Consider the following 12,488-nt stretch of genomic DNA (forward strand, 5'->3'; position numbering starts at 1 on the left):
GCTCCGCTTCCAGAGCGTCAAGATTTCCACTGGGGGGGGGGATGTCTTGAGCCCTGTGTGGCCCTCCCTTTCACAGCCCCTCCCTTCCTTAGACTCCTGAGCCTGGACCCCAGCCCTCTGTATAATGTGCACCCACACTCGGGCCAGGGGAGGAGATCCCGGAGCCCCCTCCCGGTCCCCCTTCCCAGGCCTGAACCCCTTCTCTGCTGAGATGGTCCTCTCACAGTGTCTTCTAAGGGAACCCCAGAGGACAGGTCTCAAAGCTGCTGTCCCCATGCAGCTTCCATCCCCTGCCCCACAAGGCAGCATTTGCTGGGACCTGAGGGCCCCCCCCACCCCTCCCTGGGCTTCCTCTATAGCTCTGCGAGGTGACTGGACACTCAATGAATAAGTGTATCAATGCCGGGCGTGGCCCTGGAAGTCCTGCTTGGGTATGACCTCGTTAACACTTTCCTTTTGTCCACAATGTCATTCTAGTGATAATAAATGTGCTTCTAGATGTCTCCCAGCTCTGTGACTTTGTCTTCTGCATCCAGAGGGAATTCAGTTATTGGTTTATTTTGTACTTCGGGCAATGGAACCCAGGACCTGCACACACTATTCAAGCACTCTACCACCTAGCCATGCCCTTACCTCAGAGGTTTAGCAAAGCAGGACAAGACTAGAGGCCCCCAGCTTTGCAGTGGGATCAGGACCCCTCTCCTGCCTCCACTCAGAACACACTCAGGAGGTAGATAATGTTCTGGAGCCCAATTTACGCCTGGGGAAAGTAAAGTTTGGATGCAAAAGGGTTGCACAGACACAGCTGGTGGGAGTCTCAGGACAGGGCGGGGGTCCTGGCTTGAGTCTGCCTGGTTGAAGAAGGGGTCAGAGGAACCCAGCTCTAGATCAAGTCTGCAAACTTCATGGTTCTGGGGAGACTTGTGTTACCTGTCAGCCCACTACCAGAGAGAAAGGAAGAGGGCAGAGGACCAGGCTGCAGAGGAGGCAGATTAGGGGAAGGACAAGAGGGAATCTTGGGGAATGGGGGAAACCAGGGATGCTTGGAAGACAGTTAAATCCAGAACTTTTAAGAAACATGTCAATCAAGCAACAGGAATAAATAACAATAAAACATTCAGAACATGTATGTGGCAGGCATTGTCCTAGACGCTGCCTACTTCTGACTCTCATAATAACCCTCCTGGGTATTGCTAGGAGTATGTTCAGTTACGAATGCTTAGCGTGGTACGAGGCCCTGGGCTCCATCTGAGCCCGGCACACAGAAACACTTCTCTAGGTGGTTGTGGGCATTGTGGTCCCAGCTGTTCAAGAGGCTAAACAGGAGGATTATCTGAAGCCAAGAGTTGAGCCAGCCTGGGTACCATAGCAAGATGCCACCTCAAAAGAAAGCAAGAAGAGAGGGAGGAGAGAAGGGATGGGGAAAAAAGGAAGTACCTATGACAGGTACACCATCTAGTGATATGTGTGTGCATGCATGCGTGCATGCGTGCGCACCAGTACTAAGACTTGAACTCAGAGCCTGTGTTCTTGCTTGGCTTTTTGGCTCAAGGCTGGTGCTCTACCACGTGAGCCACCACTCCGTTTTTGGCTTTTTCTGGTTAATTAGAGGTAAGAGTCTCACTGATTTTCCTTCTCTAGCTGGCTTTGAGTCACGATCCGCAGGCCTTAGTCTCTGAGATGACAGGTATGAGCCACTGGCACCTGGTTTAAGACTTTTTTTTTTTTAAAAAGTAACTTTGCCAAGTTGTACAGCTGTCACCAAAAATCAGTTATAAAACATTACTAGGGCTGGGAACATGGCCTAGCAGTAGACTGCTTGCCTAGCATGCATGAAGCCCTGGGTTCAATTCCTCAGCACCACATAAACTGAAAAGGTCAGAAGTGGTGCTATGGCTCAAGTGGTAGAGTGCTAGCCTTGAGCAAAAAGAAGCCAGGGACAGTGCTCAGGCCCTGAGTCCAAGTCCCATGACTGATAAAAAAAAAATTAACAGTCCCATTAGAAGCTTCTTGATTTCTCTCTTCCCCAAGCGGATGGCCTCTGCAAGCCTCCATGTCCAAGCTCAGCACCTTCACAAAAGCACCAGATTCTGAGAGTGATATGCAAATCACCCAAGGGCCATTAGCCAATCAACACGTGCTTCCTGACCAATCAGAGTGGTATGCAAATCACCCAAGGGGCATTAGCCAATCTGTATATGGATCCTGACCGGATCCTGACCGGTCAGAATGAGCAGAGTCTGGCTTCAGACACCTGGGAGGTCCCCCCACTGTGCCAGGAGATGAGGGCCAGCCTTGCAGTTTTCCATTCCCAAGGAGGTTCCCAAGTTCAGTGCTGAACCCCACTGATAAGCCGGGATGTCTCTCACTCTTCCTCGGCTGTCGCTGTAGACAGCCTCCAGCCAACTCCTTCTTCACAGCCTACGCGGCTTGTGCTTACAGCTGTCTAAAGCTGCGTCTCCCACCACCACCGGTGGGATTGAAGTGCGAGTGATTTGCCTAGAGGCTGAGCCTGGAAGCACTGCCCTGGGAACTGCAGCTTGGCCATTCCGGGAAGGGAAACCAGGAACGCAAAGTGTTCTCACTGAGCTGGCTGTCTGGATGGGCCACGGGGGCGTGGGGGCGGGTGGTGAGGGGGGGTTCTGTCCTGTTAGAGGTCCTTGGGAGAATATAGAAAGACAGACTGGTCCCTTTTGGTATTAGGAGAGGAGGCTGGAGATGTGCCTTGGAGCTTGCGGCTCCTCCCAGAGGTGAGGCGGCTACACCAGGGTGATACCCAAGGGGAGGGTGCCACCAGCGTCTGTGTCGTGTGTGGTGCACGGCTCCTCCTCAAGCTCTGGTGTCGGCACTCCTGCACGGCCTGCCTCCGGGGTGGGGGCCACCACGGTGCTACCCATCACCCTAGAATTGCCTGTACAAAGGCAATGAACATGAAACTGGGATTTGAAACCAGAGCTGCCTAATTCTGGGCACCCCCAGGGGTTGAACGGGCAACCCCTGAATATTTGCGCCAGCCGTAGGGTGTTATGCAGTTACTAGAGATCTGGGTGAAGTAGAGTGGGGGTTCGCTACAATGAAACAGGGTTCCCCCCAAGGGAAGGGATTCCTGGTTCTCCCAAGAGTCCACCACACAGTCTCCAGCTACAAGGTGACAAAAAGACAGTTTTATTGGGGAAGTAAAAAGTGAACAAAAAGTGAACCGACTGGCCTTGGTCGCAGCCCGGACTCCGGAGCCGGAACTGCCGACCACGTGTGGAGCCCAGATTCGGGAGCTGGGCTTGTACACACCTGGGCGGCCCAGACTCGGGAGCTGGGACCGCCCCCGTGTGGCCTTCCAGCCTGGTTATAAGGCAAACATCACAGACAAACTTGTCACACGCAGGTGACCAATGAAGATACAACACTTACAGAGCATGCCAGGCCGCACGCAGGTGGCCAATAGAGTTACAGTCTGTCTCATAATATTCATTTGAACTAACCTATCATTCTAGTTAGAATTGACGCATGGATTTGGCGGGGCACACATGATGCAGGCGGATATGCCTACTCACAGCCTGTTCCCTTGAAGCTCCCAGGCCTCAGGTGGTCAATCTACATAACTTATCATAATAAAGAGGAGGACACAGGTTCCCTTGAAGCTCCCAGGCCTCAGGTAGTCCATCTACATAGTAAAGGGAGCTTCCCTGAATAGGGTGGGGGAGGGCTTAGTGGAGATGGAGTTGGCTTCTGCTCTAATCTGAGCTGGAGTCAACCTGAAGTCCCTCCACAGCTATTAATGGCACTGGGCAGATCTGGCCTCCCCATTACACTGGGAACCTGCCCAAAGGATGGCTCTGGAGCCGAGAGCTTAGGTTGCCAACAGCATCACATCTGCCCCAGAGCTGCACCCCATGGCCCTCTGCCCGCTGCCAGCTTCCCCCTCTCACGCCACGGTGAAAGTCAGGCGCTGGCAGCTCACGCCTGTAACCCGACGGACTCAGAAAGCTGAGGTCTGCAGTCTGAGCCTAGTCCCTACCTTCTCCCTCCATCCAACCAGCAAGAAGCAGGACTTACCCAAGGCCCACCCAGCTCTGTAAGAACCCAGGTCCACTCGTCTTTGTCTTTTTGTGTGTGTGTATGTGGGGGGGTTAGGGGGGTGGGGCTTGAACTCAGGGCCTAGGCACTGCCCCTGAGCTTTTTCCGCTGAAGTCTAGAGCCCTACCCCTTTGAGCCACGGCACCACTCCTGGTTTTCTGGTCGTTAATTGGAGATAAGAGTTTCACGAACTTTCCTGCCTGGGCAGGCTTCGAACCACAATCCTCAGGTCTCAGGTTCCCGCGTAGCTAGAATTACAGGTGTGAGGTGTGAGCCACCGGCGTCTGGCTATTGGTCTTTGATCTCCACCGTCTGTTGGCTGGGTGGCTGCCAGGAATCCGACAGCGAACACCGCCACGAGCACGCCGCCTCTCCCGCCCGCCCGCCCGCCCGCGGGAGCCGCCTGTCCAGCCTGGCTGTCAACCCCTGGCTGTCACGACTTCATCGGATTTGCTCTGTAATTAATTCTTTCGGTAAGCCTTATTTTAATTAAGTGAAATCAGAGGCTGGTTTGCTGAGAGACTCGGTTCCTTGCTCAGGGCCTCTTGGGTAGCTCGAGAACATGTGTGAGCGTCTTACCTAAGGATGTCAGCAATTAGAGCCCATTTCAGATGCCGGGCTATGAGCCCACCGGCTCGGAGAACATCAATTAGCTCCGTGGCGAAAGCGTGCCCGCGGGTACGTGTTACCAAGGGGACCCGCGGCCAACGCCAGGATTTAAGTGGCGGTGGCCTTTGGGGGATCGTCTTTCCTGAATTGCGGCCGCGGCCCGGGCCTGGTAACTACGGGCAGGCTGATTAGGTCTCGTCTGGCATGGAGAGTGACTTCCTAAGTCACCAGCTGTCGGGGGAGCCAGCTTCCCGCCAGGACGCGGGTACACCCCGTCCGGCGGACGCGTGGACTGGGGAGAGGCCCACGCACGCGGGGAGCGGGAGCTGCGGCTCGGTGGGGGGGGGGGGGCTCGGGACGGGAAGCCCAGGCCTTTCTTGGAGAGGGCAGGCTGAGCCCCGGGGAGATGCTGGCCCAGGAGCAGAGGGACTTCTCCTCCGGAGTCAGGCCATCGGCGAGGGCCAGCACGCCCACCATGATGGGGCGTCCACCTCCGACAGTGGGGGTCCCGGAGGAGTGCCTCGCCCAGGCGCGGGGAGGGGCAGCCCGCCCACGGCCCTGGGCTCCGTTCCCAGTACCCCTTGGCTCAGTGATAGGGTGCTAGCTCTGCACAAGCAAGCCAGAAAAGTGTGAGGCTCTGAGTTCAAGCCCCGGAACCAGCACCAAAATAAATAAATAACTACAGTCAAACCCAGCGCAAGAAGGGCTTTCGTGAGACGTGGAGAAGCAGCAGCTCGGGTCTCCCTGCGCCCTCATGCCAGGCAGGGGGCACAGGCTTCCCACCTGGCGGATGGAGAAGCTGAGGGGCGGCGAGATGACTCTCCACGCTGGTCTTCTCGACCTTAGGAGCTCACCTTCTAGGAGCTTCTACCACTGTGCCAACCCAGGGGCTCACCCCTCATGGCCCACGAAGCAGATCCCAAAGGAAGGACGGAACACGCCCCTTCTCTTCACGTGGCTCAAGGGGAGGGTTTGCCTGTGGGGAGCCTGGGGCCCGGGCGTCTTTCCCCCGTGGGCCTCCACGCCTCCTTGGGTGCGTGTTCCTCCTGCCCCGTCCTGGGAGGTTTCTGGTTGGAGCTGCTGGCTGAGCACACATCCTGAAAGAACCACCAAGGATAGTCTAAGCATTTCAGAAAAACATGCCCTTAAAAGAGGTGCCAAGACAGAGAAACGGGGGGCGGGGGGTGGGGGAAACGACCCCCAGAGGAGACTGAGATAATTCGAAAAGCAAACGTGGATGCTTAAGAAGAAGAAGAAAAAAATCCTGCTAACTGATGTCCTCAGAGAGAGACGATAAAACACAGCAACCATAAACCCAGCTCGAGGTGACGGAGAACCGGGGCTGTTTGGAAGCACGAAAACAACAACAAAAATCTTAGAAATGAGCGGTGGATAGTTGAGCATCCCAGAAATGCTCCGTCTGCCATTTCTCTTTCACCTTCTGCCACAACAGGGAACAGAAGGCCGTTTTGGGGCGTTCTCTCCTGGTGGACTGCTCCTGGTGTTTCCCCCACAGTGTTCTCCCTCTCCCAACCCTCTTCATCCTTCCTCTCGGCTGTGTGGGTGATCTGTTCAAAAAAATGGACTTGGGCGGGGATGTAGCTCAGTGGCAAAGCAATGTCCTGGGTTCGATCCCCAGTACCAAAAATGAAAGGACAAAAAATTGCAGTTAAAAAAAAATCCATCCAAAAAACCAGACTTGATACTGGGTATGGTGACACACGTCTGTAATCCCGCCTGCTAGGAGGAATAGGTAAGGGAGATCGCAGTCCACGGAAAAACACGGAGACCCTACCTGAACAATAACTATAATAAACAATAACTAAAGCAAAAGGGCTGGTGGTGTGGGTCAAGTAGTGGAGCACCTGCCTAACAAGAACAAGCCCTGAGTTCAAGACCCAGTACTGACACCACAAGCAAGTAATTTAATAAGCAAATGAGCGAATTCTCAAAGGAGTCTATGACTGAAAGGTCAAGAGCCACAGGACGCGGCCGTCTGGTCCTGTGTGAGGGGTGAGTCTCCCTATGGCCCACCCAGAACTAGGGGGGGCCTACATTCAGACAAAGCCTGGAAGCTTCATCAAGAGCAGTGCTTGGTGAGCGGTGGCTCGCCGCCTGTCATCCTAGCCACTCAGGAGGCTGAGATCTGAGGATCGTGGTTCAAAGCCAGCCCCGGGGCAGGAAAATCTGTGAAACTCTTTCTCCAATTAAACCAGAAGAGGAGCCGTGGCTGAAGTGATAGAACACTAGCCTTGAATTTATTTTATTTATTGTTTTGGCCAGTCTTGGGGCTTGGACTCAGGGCCTGAGCACTGTCCCTGGCTTCTTTTTGCTCAAGGCTAGCACTCTGCCACTTGAGCCCACAGCGCCACTTCTGGCCATTTTCTGTATATGTGGTGTTGGGGAATTGAACCCAGGGCCTCGTGTATAGGAGGCAAGCACTCTTGCCACTAGGCCATATCCCCCAGCCCCTAGCCTTGAGTTTAAAAATAAACAAAAAACAACCAAAACCAAAACACGCAAAAAACCTCAGGGACAGCACCCAGGCCCTGGATTTAAGCACCAGGACTGGCACTCCCCCCTCCTTCCCTCCCCCCCCACCCCATACACATACAAACCCTCCCTACACAACCTGCTCCCCAAGGTTGAGAGCAGAAGGTCTAACCCAGGCCTTCGAAACCCCTGAGCTAGGGCTTAGCATTCGAGTGCACTGCTCCTCGGTGGCCAGGCAGCCCCCCCCCCCCAGGCTCCCCACAAACCCCTCTTCCGCCCAGCTGTGCCCTGGTGGCTTCCAGCTTCTGGAATTGTGACAGAAGAGAGTTTTCCTTACCCCATCCTCTTTCCATTTCCGGCAGACACAGGGCCAATTTCAAATCACAACTTGCTTTTATTGGCAAAGAAGGAACTTGGGCACCCTTCTCGTTTATTTCTCAGCAGTCGCACGCCGTGCCAATCTGCCAGGCTGGAGCCTGCTGGGCTGGGGAATCGAACTCTGGGGTCACCTGCCTCTTCAGAGAACTGTTGTAAATTTCCTGGGGCTCTTCTTAGACACACCAAATGTTGTCTGGAAAAATCCATCTTTTCTCGCCTTCTATTGCCCAGTTCCGCAGCGGCAGCCTCCCCCGCCCTCCAAGTCACCTGATCCCCACACCGTTTGTCACATTAGTAGAGTTCAGTGTTTAGCTAGGCGTCCGTAGCTCACCCCTGTAACCCTAGCAACCCAGGAGGCTGAGATCTGAGGATCGTGGTTCAAAGCCAGCTCAGTCTGTGAGACGCCTTCTCCAGTTAACCACCAAAAAACTGGAAGTGCAGCTGTGGCTCAAGCGGTACAGCACAAGTCTTGAGCACAAAAGCTCAGGAACAGTGCCTAGGCCCTGAGTTCAAACGTCAGGATTGCATGCGCGCGCGCGCAGCGCTGGCGCGCGCACACACACACACACACACACACACACACACACACACACACACACACACACACAGAGTCCAGTTTTGCTTTATCTCCCTTCCTGCACTTCCGAAGTTGTCTTGTCCTTGGTGTCTAATTGAACACTTTCTTCTGCTGTCACTGGCTCCAAACCAGTTACCGCGCTGAGAGGAAAGCTGTTCTCCCTTTAGAGATGGAAAGATGGGCAAGTCAAATGAGTTACACGGTCAGGACCTCCCACACCTGTCTTGAAACAGGCGCAAGTAGCAGAGGAATCACGAGAGGCCCCAGGCAGCTCAGGCCTCTGCTGAGCCGTGCAGTGTTGGTTTCCTTCTAATCTCTCCCCCAGGCCTCTGTGCGCATTGGTATAGTTCGTTTGAAGTGGCTCGATAAACCGCTCTATTTTTCTTGCAAACAAATAATTAAATGTTGGTTTTGCACATGAATGAGTTAATGAAGAAGTTATTAATAACAAAGATCAACGGTAAACGAACATTTGTCCTCAGGATTATGTTAAGCCTCTCAGATCTAGTTCATCCCCTAACAACCTTCTGCGATGACTACTCTGTCACCACTTACCTGTGAGGCTGACAGGGATGAGAGGATTTGCCTGGAGTCACACAGTGACCAGGAGACAGAGACAGTCGAATCCATGTGAACTAACTGCAGCCACCTGATGCCTGGCCTCCTGAGGGTTTCCTTTCTGAGTGGGCAGCTCTGGCAGGAGGCTCCTGTGTGTTGGGGAGTGGGGGAACTGGCACGGGGTGGGGGCACAGATGAGCCCTGAGGTTGTGGCTGTGACTGATGAAGGGCTCCTGGGTGCTGCAAGGAGGAGGAAGAGGATGCCCACAGGGGCTGGGGCAAACGGAGCAAAGTGAGGAAGAGACCCCTTCTGATCACTGTCACGGTGTGTGTGTGTGTGTGTGTGTGTGTGTGTGTGTGTGTGTGCGCGTGTGCGCGCGCGTGCGCTAAAGCAAAGTTTCCATTCAGTGCCAAGTCCCCAGGGGACTGCACGCATCTGTTCCCATTCCCCACTGCAAAACAGACCATTCTTGACCTGGCTTCCTTCCTTCCTTCCTTCCTCCTTCCCTCCCTCCCTTCCTCCCTCCCCCCCCCCTTCCTTCCTGAAAGGCTGGCACTCTACCACTTGTGCTACAAGCTTCACTTCCGGCTTCTTGCTGGTTAATTGGAGATACCCATCTAATGGACCTGGGCTGTCTTTGAACCTCGATCCTCAGACCTCAGCCTTCCTGGGTAGCTAGGATCACAGGCCTGAGTAGTTGGCCCAAGCTCCTTTCTTTTTTTTTTCTCTCCCCAACCTGTGCTCTTGCCAAGGAAGCATTCTACAACTGAGCCTCAACTCCAGTCTGTCTTTTTGTCTTTTAAAACTCCTTAAGCTTATCATCATTTTAATACCTTCAACTTACTCACATAATAAATTAGTACATTATCACATTAAAATTCACAACTGTCTAGAGCCAAAATTAGTCTCCTTGTATAAGCTGCCAGCTCCCACCCTCCCTCCGAAGCTGACAGTTCAGAGCTGCTTAGCTGATCTTTCTAGAAACAGCCCAGGTAGAACAGATGTGCGGTGTTTCCCCTGGGAAGGAAGGGCAAGCCCAGGACAAAGACCACAAGGACCATTCTGATGCCAAGGCATTAGAAATGCAGGTGACAGGCTGGGTGTTCACTGCAGCCCGGGGGGGGGGGGGGCGGGGGAAGACCAGAAGCTGGAGCTTCAAGGCCAGTCTAGGCAGAAAGGTCTCGCCAGCCCACCTTAACCGATAAAACTGTGTGTTGCAGTTCAGTCTTTTCGTTTTTGTTTGTGCGACAGAGTCTTGCTACCTCTTGCCTGAGCTGGCCTCAACCTCACAATCCTTCTGCCTCCGCCTCCCAAGTAGCCGGGATTATAGGCATATGCTGCTATGCCTGGCCGTCCCAAAATGTCCTGAGAACCACCCGCATCTTGCTGCTCTCGTTGCGGGTTGTCCATCCCGTGGCAGCCATGTCTGGGTGGACAGCCCATTTCCCAGGACTTTCTTAGGACGGGCAATATCATCATGAACAGCCTTTCTCAGCTGCGTGCACTCATGAGAGTTTCTGTAGAATTGAGGGCCTAGAAGTGAGACTGCTAGGACCAGGAGGCTGGAGGATGGGAGGCGGGGTCACAAGCCAAGGAATGCTGGTGGCCTCCTGAAGCAAAAAGGCCAGGAAACAAACTGGGGGGGGGGGGGGGGCGGGACAGACCAGCTTAGGTCACCTCAGAACCTCAGACTAGAGCGGCTTAGAAAAGTGGATGGAGAGGCTGAGGGGGGTGGAGTCCTGGAGTGGGGGTGGGGTGGAGGGGGGGGACAGGCAGCGCCCCCTGCTGGCAGACCCTTGTGGGACCTGTCTCTGCTGAGTGCAGGGGGCGGCCAGCTTATTATGTAAGCATTGCTCCAAGATCCCTATTAACACTGAACGAGCGGCTACTATTTAAAGCAGGCAGCCAGGAGACACGTGGGAGGCCACTAGTTCTGGCGCATGGGCGCAGGGTGCGGGCAGAAGACGATGCCCCAATATTCAGTCCTCAAAGAGCCACGCAGGCCCAAACAGAAATAGAGGCTGGGAAAGGGGTGGCCAGACAGCCCGGGGGCGTGGAGGAGGCTTTAATTAAAGTGCTTAATGCACTTGGTGAGGTTGCTATTTTTCGCCCAGCTTCAGTCTTGCCCATCCCCAACCCCGGTCATCTGCCCATGAAGGTGAAGGTCGCTGTCAGTGCATTGATTCATCAGTCCTGGCAGATAACTCCTGGGCCAGCCCGTGTAGGCACGGGAACAGAAACAAGTCTGCCGGATAATCATAAATAACATGAGGAGCTGCTCACACTTATTGAGTGCTTGCTACGTGCCAGACGCTGTAGTGTATTTAACTCTTTTCATCTGTGTCACAGTCCTCTGAGGAGGATCCTGCTATATAGGAATAGATGAGAGATGAGAGATAGATGGATGGACAGACAGACCATACACGGACAGATAGTTTGTCTCTGGGAACCAGCAATGGGGCAAGAACCATCGTTTGCAGTTACTCCCAGAAAGAGGTCGTCCCGTCTCCATGTTTGAAGCTAGGCTGGTTCTGTGACTTCCTTCGGCCCACCGAGGGCAGCAGAAGTGACGAGAAGTCTCCAGGAGCCCAGGCTGCCTTGGCTCGCTCTGCTTTGTGCTCAAGCTTGGGCCAGCCTGATGGAAGGTGAGAGGCCACATGAAGGGGGGTCCCTCTGTCCCACTGGGACCTTGGGTAGGTGAGAGGCCCACCAAGATGGCAGACTGCAGGGGGTGGGGGGGGAAATGTTGCTGACTGGGGCTGGGCAGGATGCTGTCTGTTGTGGAGCAGGTCACAGGGGAGGGGTAAGGAGAAGACAGCCGGGGAGAGGGGGCAGGACAGCGGCAGGCTGAGGGTGATACTGGCTATAGGTGCCATCCCTTTCAAAGCAAAAGTGGACGGGACTCACTGATGGGTCAGATGTGGGGGGTGAGGCAAAGGGTCAAGGGTAAGGGAAGTGTTCAGACAGAGCGCCTGGCTGGCTGGAGGTGGCGTCCGCTCTGGAAGAGGGCTGTGGGCTTGGCAGGGTGAGGGATCCTGGAGGGAAAACGTTGAATGGCCAAGCAGGGCCGGGACGGGGGCCCTCTGAGCTGTCGGCCCCTCGGCACAGTGTTCCAAGGAAAAGGACTTAAGGCCATCGGTGCAAGGGGCAGGGTGGGGGGACTGGGCATCCCATCCCAGGCTGAAGAGCTCCTTCCTCCTCCGCGGGACACAGGAGGGCAAGCAGAAAGGCAAGAGTGTGAGGTGAACCCCCGGAATCCCATTAGCTTTTGAAACCTGCCTGGATCACCTGCATGGGTCTTACGTGGTAAGGTCGCGCCCCCTGGTGGCCAGTGTGGCTAATCACAGCCTCCGCAGCCTGGACAGAGCCCACAAACCAGGGCAGAATGGTAGGACATCCCACCCCCCCAACCCCCCCCCACTTCCCCCTCCAACGCTGATCTAGGAGAAATTTTGTCCCTGGCTCTGAGCTGAGCAAACTGTTAGCATTTCCCTAGCCTCAGGTCCTCAGCTCCTCCCACTAGCCCCCAGAACCACCCAGACCTAATGAGCCACTCCTCCTCACCACCTACCTACTTCCCCTTTACCCCCAGAGGGAAGCTGCCACCTGGGTAAGGTGCAGACGCCATGTAGCTCCCTCTCCCGTGGGAACTATGGCCCCACTATTAAACCTCCTTCTGAACCTGTCTGTGATTATCTTCGCAAGGTCCCCTGGGATGGCCGGGACCTATCCTTTCATTGGTGCCGAAACCCAGGATAGGCTCCCCGGTGGATTTGCTCCCCCATTTCTGGGGGGTCC

The sequence above is a fragment of the Perognathus longimembris genome, chromosome 10 (genome assembly GCF_023159225.1).
Source record: "Perognathus longimembris pacificus isolate PPM17 chromosome 10, ASM2315922v1, whole genome shotgun sequence".
NCBI lineage: Eukaryota > Metazoa > Chordata > Mammalia > Rodentia > Heteromyidae > Perognathus > Perognathus longimembris.